Source organism: Palaemon carinicauda, chromosome 33 (genome assembly GCF_036898095.1).
Source record: "Palaemon carinicauda isolate YSFRI2023 chromosome 33, ASM3689809v2, whole genome shotgun sequence".
Lineage (NCBI taxonomy): Eukaryota > Metazoa > Arthropoda > Malacostraca > Decapoda > Palaemonidae > Palaemon > Palaemon carinicauda.
Genome location: NC_090757.1, coordinates 62,857,589 through 62,870,909, shown reverse-complemented (window position 1 = coordinate 62,870,909; position 13,321 = coordinate 62,857,589). Strand labels below are relative to the sequence as shown.

The 13,321-nt window shown below is 49.3% G+C and overlaps 1 protein-coding gene and 1 non-coding gene across 5 annotated transcripts in view; both read left to right on the top strand.

Annotated features, from left to right (window-relative positions):
- LOC137625967 (late secretory pathway protein AVL9 homolog) overlaps positions 1–13,321 on the top strand; it is a 463,937-nt gene that overhangs the window by 205,453 nt on the left and 245,163 nt on the right. The gene's annotated exons all lie outside the window — the stretch shown is intronic.
- Positions 12,450–12,568, top strand: LOC137626373 (5S ribosomal RNA). The gene has a single exon (XR_011041032.1). It is a non-coding gene; the product is annotated as a 5S ribosomal RNA (ribosomal RNA).

The window sequence follows — 13,321 nt, the reverse complement described above, 5'->3', positions numbered from 1 at the left end:
CGTAGTACAGCACTGTACAGGGAGTCGTCGACTTACGACCGATATAGGAACCGAGAAATGGGTCATAATTCAATCTGGCAGTATGCCAAACTCAAAATGTGAATTGTTCCGTAACCGAAATACAAACCACGCTATTTACATTGGATATTACTTTCGGCGTAGCTGAAATGACGAGCCATTAGATTTTAACGAGGGTTTCCTACCCCGCGCTAGTTAGCAGGGGTAGGGGGAGGGGTAGCTTGCTACCCCTCCCTCCCTCACACACCGATGAAATGTCTCACTTCACTTTTAGCTCGGACAATGGACAGACGTCTCTGTCTTTGTCCTCGCTTGGCAGCCATTATTTGTTTTGTCTTTACTTAATCACTTACTTTTCTTTTACTCAATATATATGTAAACATTTTTTCGTGTTTATGTATATATTTGAGTATAGAAATCAGTAAGTTTCCTTTTCAGAGTTTGTGCTTGTGTGTGTGGTGTACGATATCTCCGTGGAGCCCTCGGCAGTTAGGCCACCACGGTGTAATTTCATGGGTTGCGATCGAGTTTGACTTCGGTCTTTCTCTCTCTCTCTGTTGAGGTCGTTCACCCTTACTACGTTTACTACGTCTGAGTAGCTTCCTTCCCGTGTGGGTGGGGTTCCTACGCCGTATGTTTTGTCTCAATTAGTTTATGAATCTAATTGTATTGGTTGATTTTTCAGTTTTGTAGAACGATTCCTTTCGGGGTTTTCGTTCTTTATTTGTGTTCATTCATTTTTTAAATTACGCAATTACAGTTTCATAATTATAATTGTTATAATTCTGTTTGTTACAGCTCTCCTTCCGTGAGTGTAAGTGGTTGTGAGGCCACGTGCCTGTTGTGTAATTCTTGTGGTTTTTTTTTTTTTTTTTTTTTTTTTCCCTCGGGATTCCTCTTCGGAGTCTTCCCGGGGGAATGAATGTTAACTAATGATTTCTGGGCTCCGACCCGTGCCGCCCAGTGAAATGCTCCTTTAACATCATTTCTAAGGTAAAAAACTGCTATAAATTTACCAGAGAAAAATTGTATAGGAATGCTAGGTTGAACCCAGCTGGCTCACCTTAATAAGGTGTTGGTATACTACTGGGGCGTGAATTAATCACAACCAGAGGCCTCGCACCATTTAGATATCTCCTGTCAATATCCCCGAATAGCGAGGTGCCGTTCAACATCCTACTACTACTAGCAATCCCACGCCAGTGACGTCACTCCTTTCATAGCATGCAGCTTGCTAGCCGTATTTTGCCTTATGTGTGAATTTCGCTGGTTTTTTTCTGGATTTACCTCAAGATGTCGGACTCCATTGTCACTCCATCTAAGTTAAGTACCAGATCTATGAGTTTTGAGATTTTGGAGGGGGCCTTGCCCCTTTTTGTTTATATTATTCAGCTTTATTATTCACGACCTTGCGTGGGTCTCTCATGCGATCGGCTCCCTCCTCTCTCTCTCTCGTTCGTTCTTAACGATTTTCAATGAGTCCTCCATACTGATTGTTTCTCGTTATGAACCTTATGTATATCCACGGTTCACACACCGTATTAATTTTATATTGTCCTGTTTTTATGATAACAGTTTTTACATATACGTGTGCGTATTTTCGGTAGGTTGGCATGCCTGATCGCCTTCGGCGTTCTATTCCACATATTATTACTTGGATTATTTACGTTCGCACGCCATGGACTTGCTTATCATTTTAACGTCATTCGTTTGCTTGCATTAGCTCGAGGGGCTTTCATGAGTCAGATATTACATATTAGTTTTCATTTTGTTAGCACTTCAATGACTCAGTGTTATGTTGGTAGCCCTGCCTACTCTCAGCGCCGTCAGGCTTGGTTTTCTCCTGTCTCATGTTCGCTCCCTCGTTTGTTTTACGATTGATGTACAGTATAGTTAATTTTATTATTATTATCATCCAGCATGCCTTCATATCTTGTTTTACCATGTGTTATGTTTATTATAGTGTTATTAGTCTTTCCGCGTGATCATATCAATCGTGGGTCTGGCAGGTTGGTATACCTGCTATCGCCCCACTCCTAGCCTCCTCCTGCCGATACCCCACCCCAGGGTTCCCTCCCTCTCTCTCTCCCGATCGAGTTTAAGTCACTTTATAGCGTTATGTACCCCTCCCGGGGGTATCCGCTTTGCACGGGCGGTTCCCGTTGATCTGTGAGGCATACTATTATTATACATTAACGTACATTACTTACTCTTTCCACTACTCTACCCGGTCGTAGTCGTTTTCTTTCCGTCGCTCGTTTGGCCAACGATCGGCGGGAAGTTTTCGGCTTGGTCCGTGGTACCTTGTTATGTTATTTTATTTATTTTATTAAGTTTTGTACGTGCTACTCCCTCTCGGTCCCGCACGTCACGGACCCATTTAAGATCCCTTCCCCCTCTCTAGTGTCACGCACCTCACGGACCTCATATAGATAGATATATAAATATATAAAAACTTTCATGACGGGATCCCCGGAAGTAGCTTTTATTCATTACCATCCGGTCGAGTTGTTTAGTTGAGCCCCCGGAGCCAACGTTATGCATTATTACTTGGATTACCTTTATATTTTAGTCACATATATCTATTATATACGATCCTAGTTCTCGACCTTGCCTTCCTTCTTTGATATGATCACGATTACGGTCTGACTTAATTTAATTGAATAATTTTACAATCAAATAGATCTGCTATTTTGATTTATTAAGCACCGGGGCCCCCGGGGTCCCCTATTTTGCCTTCATTCAACATATTTAAGGCATTTATATATGAATAGTTTTTATCATGTATTTGATATATGATTTATTTAGCACCCCGGGCCCCCCGGGGTCCCCTATTTGCCTTCATTCAATATATTTAAGGCATTTATATGAATAGTTTTATCATGTGTTTGATTTATATATATAGAATTGCAGCACCCGGGCCCCCGTGCCCTTCATTTGCTTCCATTCAAGATAATTATAGCTATATATATAAAAATTTATCATCATGATATTAACTTTTATAATATTTAAGCCCCGGGGCCGGAGCGGCCCCTAATTGCTTTCCTTTAAGATACTCGTGTATCTTTTATCTTACAGATTGTACGCTGTGCGATGACGGCATGTGCCGCTGTTCTCCACCAACCCTGCGGCCATGATGTGTGTCGTTCGCATGCTCACTGCTCTCTTCAAGTGGATGACCTAGCTGTTTGGCATCCGGACAATTGTGTAGTCTGCTACAAATTGACCTCCACTCTAACATCTGACTCGGTGAGTGCATTTACATTAATACAGACTTGTGGGGAGTTATAATTAATTTTAATGTTTTCTTTTAATCATTTTATTATTTTAAGGCCACAGTCCTCTGGACTTCCCGCATGCCTTTTACGTGCCTACGAAGTCCTTGGACTTCTCCACTTTTTCTTTGGCACTTTTATTCCTCGCTAATAGTCTGTTCTCTTTCAGAGCACCCAGCTTGAAAAGGACACAGCCCGAGCTACCCTCAAGATCTGGATTGGCGGGTTCGCCAGCAATGTGAAGGCCAAACAGCCTTATATCCTTTCTGAGGAATGGTGTTCCCGCCTCTACCCCAATGCTAAAACATCGGCTGCGGTCCCCAAAGAGCTGGCGGACCCGATCATCGAGAGCATTGAATCTCTTCTTCTGGCCCCGGACCAAGGGGAGACGGGCGGCACCCTAACTGAGGACGTCGCTACCCTCAACCTCGATGTGGAACCCATGGCTCTGGATGATCCCGACGCAGGTAGGGACGTAGGTGAGTCAGGTGGTTCCCGGGCTAAGATTCCTCTCCCTAGCCCGGCTTTCTCTTCTACTTCCGAACAATCTTCTTTTCAAGGTTCTCCGGGGACAACCGGGACTGATCTCAGCTCCCGGCCTGTTCCCCCCAAAGTGAAGGCTCATCGTAAGCCTTTATATAAGACTCGCAAGTCTTCCCAAGAACACAAGCCTTCGAGATCATCATCCTCGAAGGCTAAATCCTCCTCCACCAGAGTCTCTCAAGACCCAATTGCTGTGCCCTCAACCTCTCAAGGAGTAGTCTCTGTTCTGGCACCTGTTCCCCCCCGAGGCGGGATCATTTAACGTGGAGGATTTTTCTGAGAAACTGTTTGCTCGTTTTGAGTCGATGCTATCGTCTCATACGAAGCAATCGCAAGAGAGGATAGCTTCTGTGGAGAGCCTAGTACAAGGCCTCATGAGCTCGGGGCTACCACCACCACAACAGCAATACCCCATCCCCGACGCCTCCAAGTTTCCTCCTTTCAATAAGAATAACCCTTGGAGGTTAGTATTGCATGCCCCCTTCTCGGAGGGTATGCTGTCAATCGAAGGTTTCGGTACCCGGCCTCTTGAATTCCCCTTCCCCGGCTACGCTCGCCTCACGGAAGAGGCTCTGATCCGTTTAGATAAGGTCCCAAAGGAAACTGTTATTTTTCCTAAGGAACAAGCACAGTCTGTCTTGGTCCGAGAGTTCAATGAGTGGGACTGCTTGAACACAATGCTTACGGCCTACAAAAGTTCGTATACTATGTTTGTGGCCGACGACCAGACCCCTACACCATGTGCGACCAAGATCTTAGAGTCGGTCTTCCAGGCTATCAAAGACGAGAAGCCTTTACCCCAACTCAGGGAGACCGACTTAACCTCCCTTCTCTTTCCGGGAGACAGTGAATGTTGGCGGAATGCCCCAGCTACCTTTTCAGTAGGTAAGTTGAGCCCGGACTGTGCCTCGACGCAGTTCAGCGAACGGCTTCCCAAACTCCCGGAGTCTCTTATTAAATTAGAATTTGATTCGAGGTGCAGATTCGGCAGGTCTCTCAATTCGGTTGCCCTTTCCGAATTGACCGTCGCCACTTACAACGAGGAGGACCTCCTTAAGGTCCTCACTAAGTCATTACTGCAAAACTTTATGGCTGACGCCTATGATTTTGCAAACGCCAAGACCCGTTGTCGACGACACGTCCTCTCTGAAGCCACCATTAGGCACGAGCCTAATAGGCTCATCAAAGCTCCAGTCTGGGGCCCGGATCTTTTCCCGGAGGATTTGGTTAACTCGGTCCTTAGCGAGGCAGCTAGGGCCAACCAAAACCTCAAAGTTAGATGGGGCCTTGTTTCAAAGAGGAAATATAAGCCTACTGGTACCCCAATCCGAGGTAGGAAGAGATTGAGGCCTTTCCAATCTTCCCAATTCAGGGTTCAACCGGTCTCAGTCCAACCGGCTCCCCAAGGTCCCCAGCCTTCTACATCAAAGGGCCAACAGCAAGAACAATACGTCCTGGTCCCTGTCTCAGATTGCCTCGACTTCCTTCTCCCCCGCCTTTAACCCCACTTATGAGGCTCAGGGCTCTTTCCGTGGCTACCAGCGTCACAGGGGTTCCAGGGGTGCCTTTCGTTCCCGAGGTAGCGGAAGGGGTTACCACCGAGGCAAGTCTTCCCGTGGAAGCAGAGGAGGCAAATCATCCTCCACCCATTGAGAAGCCGCAGGTAGGAGGGAGACTGTACATATTTCGAGACCGTTGGAAGTTCAGCGATTGGGCTTCCAGCATTATCTCCAAAGGACTAGGGTGGAGCTGGATACAGGGACCTCCTCCACCGAACAGCTTCTACCAACTGCCAACAGAAGAACTACGTTCCTTCACAAAAGATCTGCTACAAAAGAATGCGATCCAAAGCATTCGTCGCTTAAGATTTCAAGGACGCTTGTTCAGCGTGCCAAAGAAAGGCTCAGACAAACGAAGGGTAATCCTGGACCTGTCTCGTTTAAATTCCTTCATTCGTTGCGACAAATTCCATATGCTTACCGTCTCGCAGGTGCGGACCTTACTTCCCCGTGGGGCCGTCACCACCTCCATCGATCTTACCGATGCCTACTATCACGTTCCAATAGCAAGGCATTTTCGTCCTTTTCTGGGCTTCAAGCTAGGCAAACAAGCCTATGCATTCAAAGTGATGCTATTGGGGCTCAACATACCACCCAGAATCTTCACCAAACTAGCAGAGACAGTAATTCAAGAGCTTCGGACTCAGGGGATACAGGTAGTAGCCTATCTAGACGATTAGCTAATCTGGTCAGACAATGCCCAGAATTGCCGCATAGCAACGAACAAAGTCCTCACCTTCCTTCGACAACTGGGATTCCAAGTCAACTTCGAGAAATCCCGCCTGGTTCCGGAGACCAAGTTTCAATGGCTGGGACTACAATGGGACCTATGCTCCCATACGCTGTGCCTCCCCAAAGCCAAAAGGAAGGAGATTGCGAGGAATACAAAACAATTTCTCAGGGAGAAGTTGACCTCCAGAAGGAACCAAGAGAGGATCCTAGGTTCCTTGTAGTTCGCCTCCGTGACAGACATCGTCCTAAGGTCCAAACTCAAGGACATAAGCAGAGTGTGACACTCCAGAGCAACCGCAAAACGCCGAGACAGACGTGCTCGCCTTCCCCCAATCCTGAGAAAAAGTCTACAGCCTTGGACGAAGATCAAGAATCTCTCCAAGTCGGTTCCCTTACAACATCCAGTCCCGGGACTCGTCGTTCACACAGACGCCTCCTTAACAGCGTGGGGAAGTTACTCCCAACACAAGAAAGTCCAAGGGTTATGGTCACCGGTCTTCCAACAAATGCACATCAACGTCCTAGAGGCCATGGCAGTCTTCCTCACTTTAAAACGTCTCAATCCAGCCAGGAATCTCCATATCAGACTGGTTCTCGACAGTGCAGTCATAGTTCACTGCCTCAACAGAGGAGGCTCCAGATCAGCCCAAATAAACCACGTCATATTGCAGATTTTCTCCATGGCGGCAATGCACAAGTGGCACCTGTCAGCAGTCCATCTAGCAGGAGTCCGGAATGTGGTAGCGGACTCCCTTTCCCGGACGACTCCGCTAGAGTCGGAATGGTCACTAGACAATCGATCTTTCCAGTGGATACTTTCTCAAGTCCCGGGTCTCCAGGTGGATCTGTTTGCGACGGAATCCAATCGCAAACTGGATTGTTACTTAGCCCCCAACCTGGACCCTCAGGCTTATGCCACGGACTCTATGATTCTAGATTGGAATACCTGGAAGACGATTTATCTGTTTCCTCCGGTGAATCTCCTGCTGAAAGTTCTGCACAAACTCAGATCCTTCAAAGGTCAAGTGGCTCTCGTAGCCCTCAACTGGCCCAAGAGCAATTGGTTCCCCTTGTTGCTAGAACTAGGTCTCCGCCCCCGGCGGATTCCCAATCCGGTGCTAACACAGACAGTACAAACTCGCAATGTGTTCGCTTCCTCAAGGATTCTGAATGCCCTAACTTTATGGACTTCATGAAGTTCGCAGCCCAACGAGGTGCAAACATCGATCCTTTGAATACTATTTTCCTGGAATCTGACAAAAGGGAATCTACTCTCCGTCAATATGACTCAGCTGTCAAGAAATTAGCTAAGTTCTTGAAAGATTCCCAAGTTGAGAAAATGACAATGAACCTAACTGTGACATTCTTCAGAACTCTCTTCGAATCAGGCCTGGCAGCCAGTACCATTACTACAATCAAGTCAGCCTTAAAAAAGATCTTCCATATTGGTTTTGACATTGATTTAACAGATTCATATTTCTCATCCATTCCGAGAGCTTGTGCCAGACTAAAACCTTCCACTCGCCCTAGCGCAGTTTCCTGGTTTTTGAACGATGTTCTTAAGCTAGCCTCTGACACCCCAAATGAATCCTGTAACTATATGGCATTATTAAGAAAGTCACTTTTTCTTTTGAGCCTCGCCTCTGGCCCCAGAATCTCAGAATTGTCAGCCTTATCTAGAGACCCAGGTCATATAGAGTTTCTCTCTTCAGGTGAGGTCCTTCTCTCCCCTAACAAAGTGTTCCTGGCTAAAAATGAGGACCCCCAAAACATGTGGTCCCCCTGGAAGATTGTTCCACTTCCTAGGGATCCATCCCTGTGTCCAGTTACCACCCTGAAATCCTAATTAAGTAGAACTTCCACTACAACCACAGGGCCCTTATTTATTAGAGAACACGGAGGAACTATTACCCTTAAGGGAATCAGGCAACAAATTCTTTATTTTATTAAACAAGCTAATCCTGAATCATTCCCACATGTCCATGATATTCGAGCTGTGGCTACCTCAATTTTTTCCACCATATGAAATTTGATGAGCTCTCAAAATATACGGGTTGGAAGTCCCCTAAAGTTTTCAAGCGCCACTACCTAAAACCTGTAGAAGCTCTTAGATTTGCCACAGTAGCTGCAGGGAATATAGTTCCTCCCGAAGGTACTGAGTCCTAATCACAACGTCTTGCTCTGTCCTCTTTCCCTCGTGCCTGGCTTACCTGTTGTTCCCACCTGTTTTGTTTACCATGATGTATCATTTTATTATTCAATTGATCAATTTCACGAATTGTTTTGATTTCACTTGTTCTTGAAATCCCCGAGCTGATCTTCTTTTGTTATGTTAAATATTTATATCTATGATTGAATGCTTTATTTTGCATTTTGATTACCAAGCTGTATTATCATTATTCATACCTGTTGACTTTTACCTACGGGTTTAATTTTGATTATGTACCATGTCTATTATCACTGTCATTTACATGTTGATCTATTTTACGGGTTTCCACTTCCCTCTTTTTATATTAAAACTCATCAGCTATGTTAATTTTGTGTTATTCCCTTCAGGTAGTTAGCCATATTGGGTCCCCATTCTCTGGTACGATTTCACTGGGCGGCACGGGTCGGAGCCCAGAAAAGGGATTTTGACGTAGGAAAAATCTATTTCTGGGCGAGAGACCCGTGCCGCCCAGTGAACCCACCCGTCACCCGTCCCTCCCTAATTGGGCCCCAATCTGGGGTGCTATAAGGAGTGACGTCACTGGCGTGGGATTGCTAGTAGTAGTAGGATGTTGAACGGCACCTCGCTGTTCGGGGATATTGACAGGAGATACAGTATCTAAATGGTGCGAGGCCTCTGGTTGTGATTAATTCACGCCCCAGTAGTATACCGACACCTTATTAAGGTGAGCCAGCTGGGTTCAACCTAGCATTCCTATACAATTTTTCTCTGGTAAATTTATAGCAGTTTTTTTACCTTAAAAATGATGTTAAAGGAGCATTTCACTGGGCGGCACGGGTCTCTCGCCCAGAAATAGATTTTTCCTACGTCAAAATCCCTTTTTTGTTTTTATTTTACACAGTTAACGATCTAGTTCGTTTCTGTAATGTGGCAACGGAGTGAGCTGTCTTGTTGAGGCCTGGGGATTCTGCTGTTGCTGCCTCCCCTATAGATCTTCGTCAGGGGCGTGTCTCCTTCTCCTGGTAGTACTCCCATGACGATTGACAGCTCTCCAGTTCATTTTAGAACACTCAGGAGGCTTGCCTCCTTGGGTGGGTAACTTTCCTTCCGAGGGAAGTTTTCCTATCCAGGCTTGAGTTTTTTCCCTTTGGGGGGATCTCCTCTTGCCTTTTTTTCGTGCGACTATGCTCTTGGTGCTGAGCGGTCGCACCTGCAGTTACGCTCAAGGGGCTGGGCAACTGCAGGAGCCCCTCTTCGGAGGATTGCTTTTTTTTAGGTCACTGGCTGACCCGTCTCTTCTACGAAGTGTTTCTCTTTCGTTCGCGAGGGAGTACACTCATAGAGACTCCTCTTCGGAGGATTCTTCTGCTGTTGTTGCTGTTGGCCGCCTTCGCCGTAAGGCTCACCGTCCGCTACGTCTTAAGGGCCTCCCATCTCCCTATAAGGGTGCTAAGAGGCGCCTTTTTGAATCTCCTCCGTATGCAGCCTGCAGCTCCTACCTCCTTAGATCTATCCGGGGATTGATCTCCAACGCCTTCCTGACCTTCCGCCCCTGGTGCAGATGGACAGCAGTCTGACCTCGTCATCCCTTCGGGGCAAAGGGTTGCCTCCCACGGGGGGTGCTTCCCTTGCGTGTCAGGGTTCCCCTGCGCGCCCTTCTGCAGTGTTAGCGCACAGGCGCGCTCCTGCTCATCAGCGTTTAACTGATCGCTAGCGCTCTCCTGTTCGCCAGCGCTCTCCTGTTCGTCAGCGCTCTCCTGATGATCGTCGCCCTACTGCTCGCCAGCGCTCTCCTGAGGACTCCGAACATCCTGCTGTTCCTGTTGTGCATCCTGCGCACCATCGGTCTCCTGAGCGCTCTAGATCTCCTGCCCGTCAGAGCGCACCTGCGCTTCCAGTTCCTGATACGCGCCCTGTGCGCCCACGTTCGCCCGCGCAACCTAGAACTTCGGTTCAGGTCTTGGACAAAGACTCTTCCTTCCTGATGCACCTGCGCGCCTTCTGATTAGTGCGATGCGCGCTAATCATCCCTAGTCTCTTGCGCGTCAGCGATCTCCTACGCGCCCGCGCGATTCTTCGCCTGCGCTCTAGCATTTTGTTAACGCACCACCGCTCGCCAACGAGCCGTTGCTTGCCAACACGCCATCGCTTGCCAACACGCCATCGCTTGCCAACGCGCCTTCACTCGCCTACGGGCCTTCGCTCGCTAAGACACGCCATTGCTCGTCAATGCGCCATCGCCCGCCTACACACCATCGGTCTCCCGACCGCCTGCGCTCGCCCGCGCGCCCACGTGCCTGCGCTCGCCCGCGCGCCCACGTGCCTGCGCGACCACACGCCCACGTGCCCGCGCGACCGCACGCCCACGTTCCCACGCGACCGCACGCCCGCGCACATGCGCTCCAATGTTCGCCCGCGCGCGAACCAACGGTGTTCCATCGCGCATATCAATGGTGTTCCATCGCGCGAACCGACGGTGTTCCACTTTCGTCCGCGCTCCTGCGTGCCCGCGCACTGGCGCTTCCACGTTCGGCCACACGCGAACCATTGATTTACCATCGCGCGAGCGCCAGGGCGATTGCGACCGCAATTCCCGTCCGGGTTTCGCAACACGGCCAGCCTGGCGAGTCTTCTGGAGCGCGTATTTCCAGAACACGGTCTTCACCCCGTGCAAGAGCAGGAAGAATCTTGAGAGAGGTCTGGGCAACATTCTTCTTTCCAAAACCTGGGTTAGCCCTTCCTCCTCGTCATTCCCTGGAAGGGTCGTGCCAGGGAGTTTTCCTTTCGAGATTTATCCGTCGGGCAAGGGGTGACTGGTTTAGCCCTTCCTCTTCTCCATCCTGTGGAAGGGGCTTACCAGGTCCTTTCCCTCCTCGGTTGCGACCCGAGGTTTTGTACAAGGAAGCTCCAGGAAGATCATAGGTACTTTCCTCCTCTCAGGCTCAAGCTCCTTTGCGTTCCGTCGCCAAGTTTCGAACTTGCGGGCAAACTCGATGTTGGAGCATCTAGACGCAGTGACCGAGGGCTTCCCCTCGGGTGTCTCATCCGTGGATGTCGGCAAGCTCAAACACTCTTCCATCCTTGGGAAGAGCTTGTTTGAGCCCAAGGACAGAGACATGGACAGCTGTTGTGCGGAGGAAGTCGACTTCCGTTTTCACTCCTCCAAGGCGTTTTCTTCCAGACCCTGCAGGCCTCCAACGCCTCTTCTTTCAGCCTCGTCGGCCTAAGTTATCGGACCGGCTACGGCAGCTAAGACAAGGTGTACAATAGCGGTCCCCTCCTGTCAGGGACAGGTAGCACGGGAGGCTCTCCCGGGGAGGCATAATCCTAGAGGGAGTGGCAGAGTTCACAAACTCTAGGATTGGCAACCCCCCCTTGCAGGTCTCACGCTGGGGGGATGCCTAAGGTTACTCATCCGGATAACAGCTTCCCGATGCCGATTCCTGCACGATCTCCGCGATCAGTCAAGGATATCGCGCCTCGCTCTTACCATCTCTCCGTCTCTGTCAGTGAATCCAGTGTCACTGAGCCTCTATGCCATGGGGTCGACAAGAGTTTTGCCCGTTTGGGCTGAAGGATCCATGCCTTAGGAGGAGGTCCTCCATAGGGTCGTCGACAGCTTCACCCCCCCCCCCCCCCCGGCTTCTTCAGTCGATCCTTTCTCGTAGGAAAGCATCTGAGACAGGAATTCCGTCGTCGACCTCTCAGCTCTGATCAAGTTTGTTGAACAAACTTCGTCCAGCGTGGAACAGCAGAGTCGATCAGACTGGTAACGAGGCTGCAGGACTCCTTAGTCCCTGGATCGGAAGGACGGGTACTTCCAGTTTCCATTCCATCCATCTTCCAGGAAGCTCTTGGAATTCAGCCTAGACTACAGGTGTTCCTGCTTAAGATGCGGTGTGGCGATCCCGCCGCGGCATCGCAGGTTTTTCCCCAGAGAACTCTCCCTGCTTTCCTCATTGCCGCTTAGGAGCAGGCTTCCGCCTCCTTCGCCTTTTGGAGGTCTGGTCAACTCCAGTAGGCTCGGGTTCGACCTTCTTCAACGCCGGGACAAGCTTCCGGGTCTTTACCAAGAGTGAGGGATCATGGTAATTTGCTAGGAGCCTTCTCTACTTCTGCCTCAACATCTGGAGTATCTAGCCATGATATTGAGTCAACGGCCATACCACGTTGAAAACACCACTTCTCGTCCGATCAGCGAAGTTAAGCAACGTTGGATCTGGTCAGTACTTGGATGGGTGACCGCCTGGGAACACCAGATGCTGTTGCCTCCTTCTCCGAGCCTTCCCTTCAGTTGACTGTGTCAAGGCTGAGGAGAGTCGCAGTACCCGTTCTCAGTCAAGCAGAGCTTTCAGCCCTACCTTGGAACGTTTCCTGGGTCTCTTTTCCTCATTGACCCGTCTAAAGTCCCGAACGGTCGCCTCAGGATAAGTTCCCTGTGAGGCGGCCCAAGTTCCGGTGGTATCAAAGCAACGATTAACCGGACTTTCTGGCCCCTATGGGACCAGCGGACCGTTTAGATCTGCAATGGGGGTTGACCTATGGAACCTCTTGATGGGAGTGGATATTCTCGTCCTTTCCCCACATTTTGATGCTGTTCTCGGACTCGTCAAAGAAAAGGGGGGGGGGGGGGGGCGGGGCATGTTCCGGTTCAGGCCTATGGTCAGGACCTGAAGGATACCTCCCCATCATTCAGGCAGTCTTAGGGGCCGTAGTCTGGCCCCTCTACAGATCCTACAGTTCCTGCCGAGTCGCTCCGTGCGCGACGACTTCATGGTACTGGCATATTCCAACCAGCAAGGGACGCATTTTCATACCTTCGCATCTTGCAGTAGAGATACTGAGATAATCCGAGGTCCTCTCAATACCACTATCGGCTCGCTCATTCCGGGCAGAGGAATGTTCTCTCCGACTATCTGAGCAGAGCCTCACAGATAGAGAGTACCTGGGGGTCTTTGGCCTATAGTAACCAGCAAGTCCTGGCCTGGGGGACCTGATCGCGACAGCATGGAACTTCAAGCTTC